The sequence below is a fragment of the Magallana gigas genome, chromosome 4 (genome assembly GCF_963853765.1).
Source record: "Magallana gigas chromosome 4, xbMagGiga1.1, whole genome shotgun sequence".
Taxonomy (NCBI): domain Eukaryota; kingdom Metazoa; phylum Mollusca; class Bivalvia; order Ostreida; family Ostreidae; genus Magallana; species Magallana gigas.
The window spans coordinates 15,528,976-15,541,002 of NC_088856.1; the positions used below are offsets into that span (position 1 = coordinate 15,528,976).

General features: G+C 33.5%; 1 long non-coding RNA gene across 1 annotated transcript; it reads left to right on the top strand.

The window, feature by feature from the left end:
- Positions 1-8,697: 8,697 nt before the first annotated feature.
- Positions 8,698-11,461, top strand: LOC105342942 (uncharacterized). The gene is made up of 4 exons (XR_010712863.1): positions 8,698-9,092; positions 9,512-9,623; positions 10,620-10,731; positions 10,836-11,461. It is a non-coding gene; the product is annotated as an uncharacterized lncRNA (long non-coding RNA).
- Positions 11,462-12,027: the final 566 nt, after the last annotated feature.

A 12,027-nucleotide genomic window follows, 5' to 3' on the forward strand; every position in this document is an offset into this window, starting at 1 on the left:
ATCTCTTTTCAATGTTGTAACTGTGCATATCCAACACCTGAATACAAATTTGCTACCTAAAACAGTGATTGCATGAGCAGTTGCTTGTTGTCCTAAATACCTAGGTAGATTAAAAATAAACCATATATGTATAACTAGGTATGACTTGTTACTGAGGGGGCAGTCATATGCTAAACCCTTACCAATATGAGTCAGTGGCAGAAAAGATTTAGTGATTACTAGTATATGGAATGATAATAGCCTAGGAAGATTTTAAAATTGAAAGGAATTAATTCTAATGTAACGCTTGATCGCACTGAAATGCCAACGACCAAGTTGCTGATTGACATTTTCGGCCAACCCACTCTTTGCAGCCTCTGTTGCAGCACCAATACAAAAACTATGCCCTGCATACTGTGATGTGTCTAAGCCAATGAATGATATAGCATGCTTTAATTGGGCTGTCACATACTGTGAGGAACTGGACGCCCTGATTTAAATGTAAATAGTGGGCCAGAACTGTGTTTAAATTGAGTAGTGAATGTTTTCAAGGCTTGAACTGGACAAAAATTGTGGTTGAGGGCATTTGCAGACAGTGTTAATACTTTTGGTTGACTGTTGGTAAAGTTGTTGGCATGCCTCAGGATAATCTGCACCGCATTATCATCCAAAAACTGAACATCTTGTCTTTGTATAACTTTGGTGTAAAAAGAGATGTTCCGCGGAACCAATTCGCCTAGCCGCATGAAGGCAAGAAGAAAAACAGCTGACAATAAAACTTTTACGTCATGTTCTTGGACTGTGTGTTGTAATGCAGAGAGCTATTTGATAAGAATAGATATTGTAATTGGAAGTCTGGTGTCAACAGATTTTGAAAGATTGTGTGAACCCTTAAGAATTTTTCTAACCAGAAAGGAATGGGTTGGGTCGAAAACATTATACAGTTTATGGACATAACTTATGGCCGAAAAACATGTGAAGTGGTTGTGGCTGGGCCTAAGCCTTGTGTAAATAGGTCACCTACGAAGTTACAAATAATTATTACTGAAAAGGGAAAGAAAAAAGGTAAGTTATTAGAAACACAGAATTTGTATAGTAGAGTCCAAATTCTGAGGTACAGTTGTTTCGCAGATGGGGACAATGATGCCTGAGGGAGTTGTTGACATGACTGTAGATCAGTTCGTTTTGCGGTACCGTTGGCGTCGAGTCCAACCATGGGGCAATCTTCTTGGCTACCTGGAATTTAAAACGGGAAAGGTAATCGGCAAGTACATTTTTGCTTCCCTGGAATGTGTTTTGCTTTGAATAAAATGTTGTTTTTCATTGCTGCTACTACTAATCGACGTACAAGCTTCATCAACGTTTTGTCTTTGCATGATTGTTTATTAACTACTTGAACAAATGCTAAATTATCAGAAAAAAAGAGAATTTTTTGATTAGAGAGATGTGTGTCCCAAATTTACATTAACAGGACAATAGGGAAAAGCTCCTTGATGGAATTGTGATAATTTGCATGTATATCTAACCATGATTCAACAAACCATTTTAACCCATAGACTGCTGTATAACCCATGAGACCCGAAGCATCAGTGTACATATGAAGCTTATTTGAAGACTGCCATTCATCTGGGTGAAAGATAGATTTGCCAAATTATCTATAAACAATTGCCATGCTTTAATATCTGCTTGCTCCTCAGATGTAAAATCTATTTCCTCAAATGGGTCAGAAACATGACACGTTAAATCTATAAGGCGTCTAAGAAATGCGCGGCCAGGGGTGACTACTTGGCAAGCAAAGTTGAGTGAGCCAATTAAAGACTGTAATTCCTTCAAATGAACTTTTCTACTATGTACCGTCTTTGCAAGGAGTTGTCTCAAGTTGACAAGTTTATCCTCTGGTAATCTGCTTATCATATGTACTGAGTCTACTTCTATTCCATAGATGGTCAAACAAGTTGTCGGGAGAATAGTTTTAAATTGCTTAAGGGGTACTCCAAGTCTTTGACATAAGTTCTCAAAGTTATTTACGTCAGCGAGACATTTTTGAGAAGACGGTGGTCCTATGAAAAAGAAATCATCAATTAGATGAGACATACCCGAGGCCTTGTATTTATCCAACATAATCCACTGCAAATATGTGCTTAATTTCTCAAATAACTGATATGCTGAACTAGCCCCCATAGGTAATCATATGTCGAAGTAATACTGATTGTTCCATACAAAACCCAAGAAGTGATAATCTAGGGGGTGAATTGGAATGTTTCTGTACCCATCTTCAATATCTAGCTTAGCCATTAGTGCTCCTACCCCAAATTTCTTAATTAGCTGAATCACATTTTCAATAGATTCATACTGGACAACTGCCTTATCTCGAGTAATGTGTTCATTAACTGAGTAACCTTCTGGAAAGGATAGATCATGGATTATTCTAAATTCTCTCTGTAACTTTTTTGGAACAAGTCCCAATTGAAAGCAAATAAAGTTATCAAAGGGTTTAGAAGTATAAGGATCAGAAATGCGATTGAGACCTAATTCTTTGTCTAACTTTCTCCTGACCACCATCGGACTTTTTCTTACCGATGAATGATTGTTCTTATCAGAATTTGACTGAAATTCAGAGCACCCAAGCCTAAATCCAAATTTGAAACCATCAACCAGAAACGTTACCAAACTGTTGTCATAACCTTGCAATTCCTGAAGTAAAACATCATGCTTTATTGTTGTAGGAACTGAAAATCTTGGAGTTTGCCTTGTTTCTGTCTGACTTGTCCCGGTTGTAGTTGATTTTGGGGTGCTGGCCATTACATAGCTGGCACACGTGCTTGAAATTGCATGGTGAGTTTTTGCACTTTTTACCATTGTTGTAGCTAAAGCAAAAGAGTCGTGGTGATCTTGCACTATACTGGGTGTAATACGAGGGACGACGGGAATGAGTGAGAGTAGAAGCTTTGACCATGTACTCTGTGATGGGGACTTGCCAAGGAACCTTATGTGACTGGTGCAGCTTACGGAAGTTCTCGTCGTAATATCTCCAGGCATTATCACCATTGGAGCTCCCGATTTCCCTAACTGTGAAGCAGTATTGAAGCAGATTGGCAAATTCTTGGGGCAACTTTTTTGTGTAAATGGACATGAATATCAGAAAGGCTGAAGTCCATTGATGTAAAGACATAATTGACTGTTTGAAGGGCTGAGAACTAAATTGAATTGAATTATTCTCTATTTTTGTTGACAGATCTTCTTGTTTGAAATTTGGCAGCAGACATTTGAGATCAATGAATTGATCATTCCAAATTTTGTTTTTGACACGGACCGGAACAGTTGACCCAAGAGGTATGCCATCTGCAACTGTGAGTGGGACAGGATGAGGAGAGTAAGTGTTAGGACCTATATCTGCCACCGACTCACCTGAAAATAGCTGTTGAAGGTTGTTGAATAGATTAGCATTATTCAAATCAATAGAACTATTGCCACTCGATGAAGCCTGCAGTTGTGTATCAGCAATAGGTGGGGCTGCTTGTAGTCGACATTGCTTGCTGTTGTTGCTTGAGGATGGCTGCTGCCAACTGGTCATAGTCGATGAGAGGGTTGCTGGTACTGCTAACTGGTTGTGAGGTTGGATTGACTTTGCTTACAGGTTGTACAGACGTACCCGGATCTGCAACGGTCTGACTACTGGTAATTGTAGAAGCGCGACGAGTGGATCTCTTTGATGTCTTTGCTGGTGGAGTGGGTTTAGGAACTGAGGGTTTTCTTTTCTTCGGTGGCATTATGTTCTACAATTAGTGCATAGATGGTGTATTGACAAGACAATAAGCAACCCAGAATTTTATTAATTCGGAAGTGCAATTTAATATCATTAAAACACAGCAAACATGATGATGGCAAATGTTTATTTAAAACATCATTTGCAATTTTGATATCCTTAATTTCTTATTACATGTAGGTAAAGTTCATATTTCATAAATATTCTTTATCGCATGGCTAATATTGGTATCATATCCAGGAACACAACTCCTCAAAAAATGTTTACAGCCTAATGCAATGTAGGTGTTTACAACTTCTCAATTGTAACATATTATCTGCGAACATAAGATTAGTAAGTAACTGACTTTGCCAATTTTTAAAGATTTACAAATTTCTTTTTCGTAAACAAATGTGACTCGTGTTCACATATTCCACATTTTGTTTACATTAAATATGCATATTCTTAACGAAATGCAATTCGGTTTTTAAATCACAATGTCAAAAAAACAAATCGTCTCTTTACATAAGTTATATAAGTTTGAAACTGATTTTGTCAGTCTCAGGTTTTTTTTATTTGCTTTTGGACACATTCGTTTTTAATTTACACTGTAGTTACCATTGTAGCTTACATATTAATTTATTTGGATCTTTCGGTATTAATTCATATAGATTTTCAATTATTGTATTTTTAGTTGCCTGAATTAAAAAAAAAATGAGACAGATCTTAAACAATGTTATATAAACCTCCAGGTTTAAAGTGAGAAATTGCCTATATATTACCAATTAGGCTTCTTAAACGTAATTGTGAAAATTTTTAACACTTCTTTATTTGCCATTATGTATTGTTTAATTGTCCAAAGTTTTATTTAAGTAGGATCAAGAGGCCAAACATCATTCCCCTGAGCGTGCATATCATAATGTCAAATACAAAAGGTTCTGAATAGTTTTATAGTCTGTATCTTGTGAGAGATTGTTTTAACATTTATTAGAATTCTAAGGATTTTAATTTCAAATTGACTTTGGTTTTCAAAAATTCTCATCCCCCGGCGCCTTGATTCGACCCACTGGGTTTAGAGCAAATATGGTATATAGGCTTGCTTTCATATCAATATCATAACGATTTTACAAAGATTTCCAAAAAACATATAGGTTTCTTAGAAAAATAATTGAAAATATGTTTTTATTTGTTTTTAAACTGCACATTTAGTCCCTGGAGGGCACCATCTTGAAACCAGGGGTCATAGTTTGAACAAATTGAAATCTACATTACCAATGTCTTAGTTTAAATGTTACAGACTATTTGGCTCTTGAGTAAAAAAAAATGTCAAAACAACCACCCTCATTTTCACTCTTTCCTGTTAATCTCATTTTACCTAGCGCTTTATTTGAACAAATTTGACAACTCCTCCTTTAAGGCTGCTTTGTGTCAAGTTGGTAAATTGTCGCAGTGGCTCTGGAAATGAACAAGAGGCCCAGGGGCCACATCGCTCACCTGAGCAAAAATTACCTTAATTCTGATCAAATTAGCATTACAGTATCAAAATATCTTGACAACTGAGTACAGTAGATCTTGCTAAAAAAAATTGAAAATCTGCCAATTTTTATCAACCTCTTATTTTTTGGTAAATACCAAGCCCCTTTTGTTGTTGTACCTGTAAGAAGATTTGTCTCTATTCCTATATACCCCCCCCCCCCTCCCCCATTTCATGGCCCCATTTTTCTCTAGGGAATCATGGTTTCATCAGACTTAAATCTGCATAACCTTTGCTTTCACACTAAGTACTGAGTTTTGAAACGAACACTTTCCCAGAATAGTTTTAAAGATTTTCTCTTCATATTCCTATGTAAAAATTCAAACCGCCATCACGGTCCCGCCCTACCACTAGGGACTGTGATTTTGCAAACTTGAATTTACACTACCCGAGGATGCCTCTACACAAGTTTAAACCCTTTCTGGCCAAAAATTCTTTAAAAAGAAGATTTTTAAAGATTTTCTCCATATATTCCTAAGTAAAAATTCATCCCCCATTGTGGCCTCACCCTACCCCTGGACTATTATTTAAACAAACTTGAATCTATACGATCTGGGGATGCTTCCACTCAAATTTGGGCTTTCCTGGCCTAATAATTTTGAGAAGAAGACTTTTAAAGATTTTCTCTATCTATAAAAATTCATCCCCCATTGTGACCCCGCCCTACCCCCAGGGACCATGATTTGAACAAACTTGAATCTACACTTCCTAAGGATGGTTACATGCCAATTTGAGATTTCTTGGCCAAATATTTTTGAGAAGAAGATTTTTAAAAGATTTTCTCAATATATTCCTATGTAAAACTTGATCTCCCAATTGTGGCCCCACCCTACCCCCGGGGATCATGATTTGAACAAACTTGAATCTACACTACCTGAGGATGCTTTCATTTCAATTTGAACTTTTCTGACCTAATAGTTTTTGAGAAGATTTTTAAAGATTTTCTCTATATATTCTTATGTAAAACATGATCCCCCTATTGTGGCCCCACCCTACCCCCGGGAACCATGATTTGTACAAACTTGAATCTACACTATCTGAGGATGCTTCCACTTTTTGAGCTTTCCTGGCCTAATAGTTTTTGAGAAGACTTTGGCTCAGGTGAGCTAAAAAAGGTTAAGTTTACAATGCAATAAGTTGTTAAAGTTGGTTTCTGGAAGAAGAGACTTTGAAAATTTTCTTAATAAATATTGAAATTTTTTTTAGTTTTTTAATCTTTAGTTTTTAAGATCTGTGTACAAACATAGAATTGTGAGCAAATCTCTGTATCTTGCTTATAATTCGAAGCTTAACACTCTAATATGGTTAGTAAATAGAAATTGTAAACAATTATATAAAACACAAGAAACATGCACTATAACAAATAAAGAACACAATTTATTTTTTCGAAATGAATCATATATATACATGTACATGTATATACCTACATATTTCCGACAGCGATATCAAACTCTATTTAAACTGAATAAACTCGAGAAAATGCCGAGCATCTCAACAAAACCTATTGCATTAATATACCATTACGCAAAATATAATGCCGAATTACCGATAGAATGAATTGTATTTCAGTACTTTTTTGATACATCAGATTTTGCTTAATTTGCGCAGGTAAACAGTTAACTGTTTGATTTACCGAAGTCTCTGTTTGATTTGATACGTAAAAATCACGAAATACAGACGATAGTTCCCAGGTTACAAAGCATAAATAATGAAAACGAAACGAAAATCAGAACAAGCTAACACCAACGTCATGTGTGAAAACTGTCAACGCATTGAAATATTTAGCCTCAATTTACTTCACAAAATCGGCACAAATACATTTTGCATGTTTCAAAACTCTCCCTTCATTCGCGAACTGTTGCACAACAAGCAAATTCATCATAGTCAGATCGACCCTTTTTCGTATCATGGCTGCTTTAAACAAAGAACCTCGTTTTAGATGTATGGAATACGAGTCTTGGTAAAATGGGTACGCAAACCTGGGCCGTGGCAAAATAAAAGCCGGGGCAGATCGGCAATCGTCAATTCCAAATACGCATTATTTTGCAGCAATATTTACAGCAAATACAAATATACTGGTCCATCAAATATCCTGAAATTTTAATGAGATTGGCAGATTAATAATTGCCAATCTTTTGTTTTGCCCAGGCCAAGTCTTGTCTACCCATTTTACCGAATGCCGAATCCGAAGCTATTAAACTGATTGAAACACGCCTTTCCTTTATTATTATTTTCGTAATAACTCAGATTTGAAACATAATTAGACCTTAATTTTTGCAATTTATATTTTCCTTCCCATAAGGATAATTTATGCTAAACAACGTTGAATTGGAATCAGTAGTTCTTGAGAAGAAGATTTTTTAAAATGCACCCCCCTTTTTTTACAGTTTCAAGGTTTTCTCCGCTTTGAATACAGATCTGACTTTTATTTCTGCAATTTATATTCGCCCTCCCATAAGGATGCTTTGTGCCAAATTTGGTTGAAATTGGATAAGCGGTTTTAGAGAAGAAGTTCAAAATGTAAAAAGTTTACAGACGGACAGACAGACGGACAGACGGACGGACAGACGGACGGACAGACGGACGGACGGACGGACGACGGACAAAAAGTGATCAGAATAGCTCACTTGAGCTTTCAGCTCAGGTGAGCTAAAAAGGAGAAATTTAATGTGAAAAATTTACAACGACGACTACCGACATAAAACAAACTTTGATCAGGGAAGCTAATTTCACCTTTGGATAAAGTGAGTTGGAAATTGTAGATATTTGCCAAAAATTCTCGTACGACAATAGTTTACAAATTTTCTAGAAAAATTATAAACTACATTAAAAATCTATAATAATTGTACTCGGCCTTATATTTTTGTATGCATTACCAATTTTGGTCATTTTTGCCAAATATATTGGAATTTTTCACATTCACCATGTAAGCAATTAGTCTCACGTCAACCAATAAATTGACTACGCTCTCTCTCTCTCTCTCTCTCTCTCTCTCTCTCTCTCTCTCTCTCCTGTTATGTGGTTAGCAATTTTAAGATAATACCCTGTCCCATTTTCTAATTCCACTACGTTAGCTAATTTTATATTATCATATATACCTTTGTGCCCGAACTACATTTACTCAGCATTATGCAAAACGTCCCATTTTGCTGTTTTGACCCCCCCCCCCCCCTTTAACGGTTAATGTCCTTATTCATAGCAAAATAAACTGAGATTTAGTATTGCAAACGCCATTAAGACTACTCGGATAGAAATAATAGAGAATTGTGCATTGCTTGTCTGAGAATTTTTGAATTGAAAAAAGATTTCTCCATCAACCATTTTTAAATCCGCGTAAGAAATGCACATTCGTTACTTTTTGTGTTTTATTTTTGATTTTTGTTTTGGTATTAATTCAATTTTTGATACAAGTCTTTCATCGACTGCACATATCCTTAGTATACATTTTAAATATTAATCGAATTATTCTTAAAACAAAAGATTTAAAAATTTCATCTTTAACTATCATAAGTCTGTTAAGATCGAGTTAATTCTGCTTTAGAATACCGTGTAAATCATCGTAAGGAAAGTTGTCAGACAAAGAGAATAAGTTGTTATTGATTTGATTAGAAAGACTATTATTTTTAATGCATTAAAAAGCAGGAAAGAGAAGATCGATCATGAGATGTATTTTTAAGAGTAGGTACAGTTCAGAAAGGAAGATATTCAAATGTTGAGTATTATATAATAAGTTGCATAATATGCGTCAGAGGAATGAGGGATTGTCATTTACAATTTCCTTATAACGACTGTTGTGTAAAACTCTATTCAAAATGGGATGCTCTTTTTTTACTGGTAAGTTATATGTTTAAAACATATTATCAGTTTATATATTTATAATTATTTTATGCAAAATTTCAAATGCTTTCAAATTTAAGTTTAACATATTCATAAGTCTCTTCATATTAAATAAGGAAATTATTGAATATGTGGTATAAAAAAAATATTTAACAAACCAGCCTCTTAAATATCTAAATAACGAACATTCTTAAAAAGTCACTTATTTTGATGTAATTATTTTTATTGTTTAAAATTATTTGTGTCTTTGTCTTCTTTTATAATTTAAAACCGTTTTATAACTATTTGTTATACTTAAATCTTAAAGATATAATCTTACATTGCTGCAACGTTGTTATACATTATCAAAAAATATTTAGCAAGAAATATACTGTTTGAATTGCTTTAATGGTGCTTTTAAAAATTGCATGTTTCAGACAAAGATAACATTGGTTTACTATGCATCACAAACATTGTCATAGGAATCATTTTTGGAATTGTACTGATGTTTCTACGTAAAAACAGAGACAAAACGGACGAATATGAAAGGTTTGCGTAGAGGAATGGCTTGAAAAGTATATTTAAAAATGAGTGTGTCTCTTTAATAACAAGAAATGGTAAAATGCAATTTTAAAATCAAGTATATATATATATATATATATATATATATATATATATATATATATATATATATATATATATATATATATATAAGAAGCACTAGCAAACCAACAACACTCGTTATCTAAAGTGTCGGATCAAAAGATACAAGGTTATAAGATGAGATATAAAAAAGCACTAAAAATAACCAACGACACGAACAATAAAGTAAAATATTGTCAAATTTTCGGGACAACCCGTCCCTTCTTCAGGACAACAAAATAAAATAAAATAAAATAAAATTATTTTGTTGTCCTGAAGAAGGGACGGGTTGTCCCGAAAATTTGACAATATTTTACTTTATTGTTCGTGTCGTTGGTTATTTTTAGTGCTTATATATATATATATATATATATATATATATATATATATATATATATATATATATATATATATATATATATATATATATATATATATGTGTATATATTATTCTCCTACTTTATATGTCGATCTTACGAAGACATATTTCCAAGATTCTAGCTAACTAAATTTACTTTTTGATTTAGGAAAATTACATTTACTAGATATATAGCAAAATATTTTTTTAAAAATCACCTTAGATGCACATATCCAGCATACGTTTTGCTCAAAAAAAAATTTCATTCGATTTTCAAAACCTAAAATTAGATATAAAATAAACGTATAATTGTGTAAAATATGAAGCGTCCTACAAATTTGCGAGAATGTCTGAAGATGTTTGATTATAATTCTATTCAATCCATATTTTGTATGTAAAATATAATTATATGTTATCAAACTGCCAATCAAATATAAATTCAAACTTATTTTTTTCTGTTGCCTCTTCTGTAATGAGAATTTATAAAATCACATTTGTTTTTACATTTATTTGATGTTATTGACAATAAAAATTATATCTGTTAGTGTGCATAGATCGACGACAATAAATGACGAATATGCGGGATTTTCCCCTGAAAACATAATACAACGAAATCATCTTCCACGATCAACCAGATTAATAGGAAGAAGTCGCCAGGTTCAACCTTTTATTAAAAATCCATTATAAACAAAACTGTAACATTTAAAACAATGCTGTAGTTTTGTGAAATTCAAGTATTAAAACGATTTTTCAAATTGTAGAGAAACCTACGATGTACAGAGCCAGTTTACGTGAAAAGACGTGATGATTACTTAGATCCAGAATTTCACGAAAGGGATCCAAACTATCCTAAACCGATCCATTGTATGGAGGAAAATAGTGACCTAGACCGAAACCAGATGGGTCATTATATAAATGTATGCACGGGCAAAGGACAAGGCAATCAGAATCCACTTGATGATTATCTAGAGCCAGGAGAAAAGTCTTGTAAATAAAGAATATGACAATTCTTATGAGGTTATAATTGTTAATCATATTCAACCGTGAATATCTCTTCCGCAATATGTTTATATTTCAAATAAGGTACAGTTTCTGTAATCCCATTCTATTTCATTAATCTATTTTTCAGATTTCTTTGTTTTATATGTTGATAAGCATCACAGACACTTATATATATTACCGATTAAAAAACAAAACTTTATTTCCGCATAGAGAGGAAATGACCTAAGCAAAAGCAAATAAAAAATTACTTGACTGAAACTTTTTAATTTTCAAAAAGAAAATTAAATCATGTTCATACTGTTCATACAATTGCAAAATAAGGATTTTTATAGTATCTTCTATTATACAGTAAATTATCACAATTATTAGATCCATGTATATTTTCTTTTAAACGGAAGATAAATATTAAAATGTTTTGAAAATAGCATTCGCTTTAAACGAATTTGGCTTAGATATAATAAATACATGACATCTTTATAGATTCAATAAATCGAAAAAAAGAGATTTGATAAATGTACAAATAAATAACATTTTTGTGCTTTCGCTAGCGATACAAAAAGAAAATTAATGGCAAGAAAACTCACAAGCACTTTTTTGTCACTTGTATAAACACAAAATTGATATGATTTCACAAAAACGGATAAAGGGAAAAAATAAAATATAAAAACTACATAGAAACTTTTACACGTTCTGACTAGTATTTTTCCTCATATATTGGTGAATGGCGTTATAAGAAATTAATTGAAAATATTTGTGTTGAATGGGAACTGAAGGAATCTGGATCCAAGCAATATTGAACTCTAGTCTTGTTCGACTAGACGCTCGACTGTCTTCGTTTATCTTCGACAACCATCAGAGACTCTCTGCTTGTCGGAGATTTACGGAGACAGCCGAGCGTCTGGTTGAACGAGATTATATTGAGCTCTGGCGTAGGAATACATACACTGTATG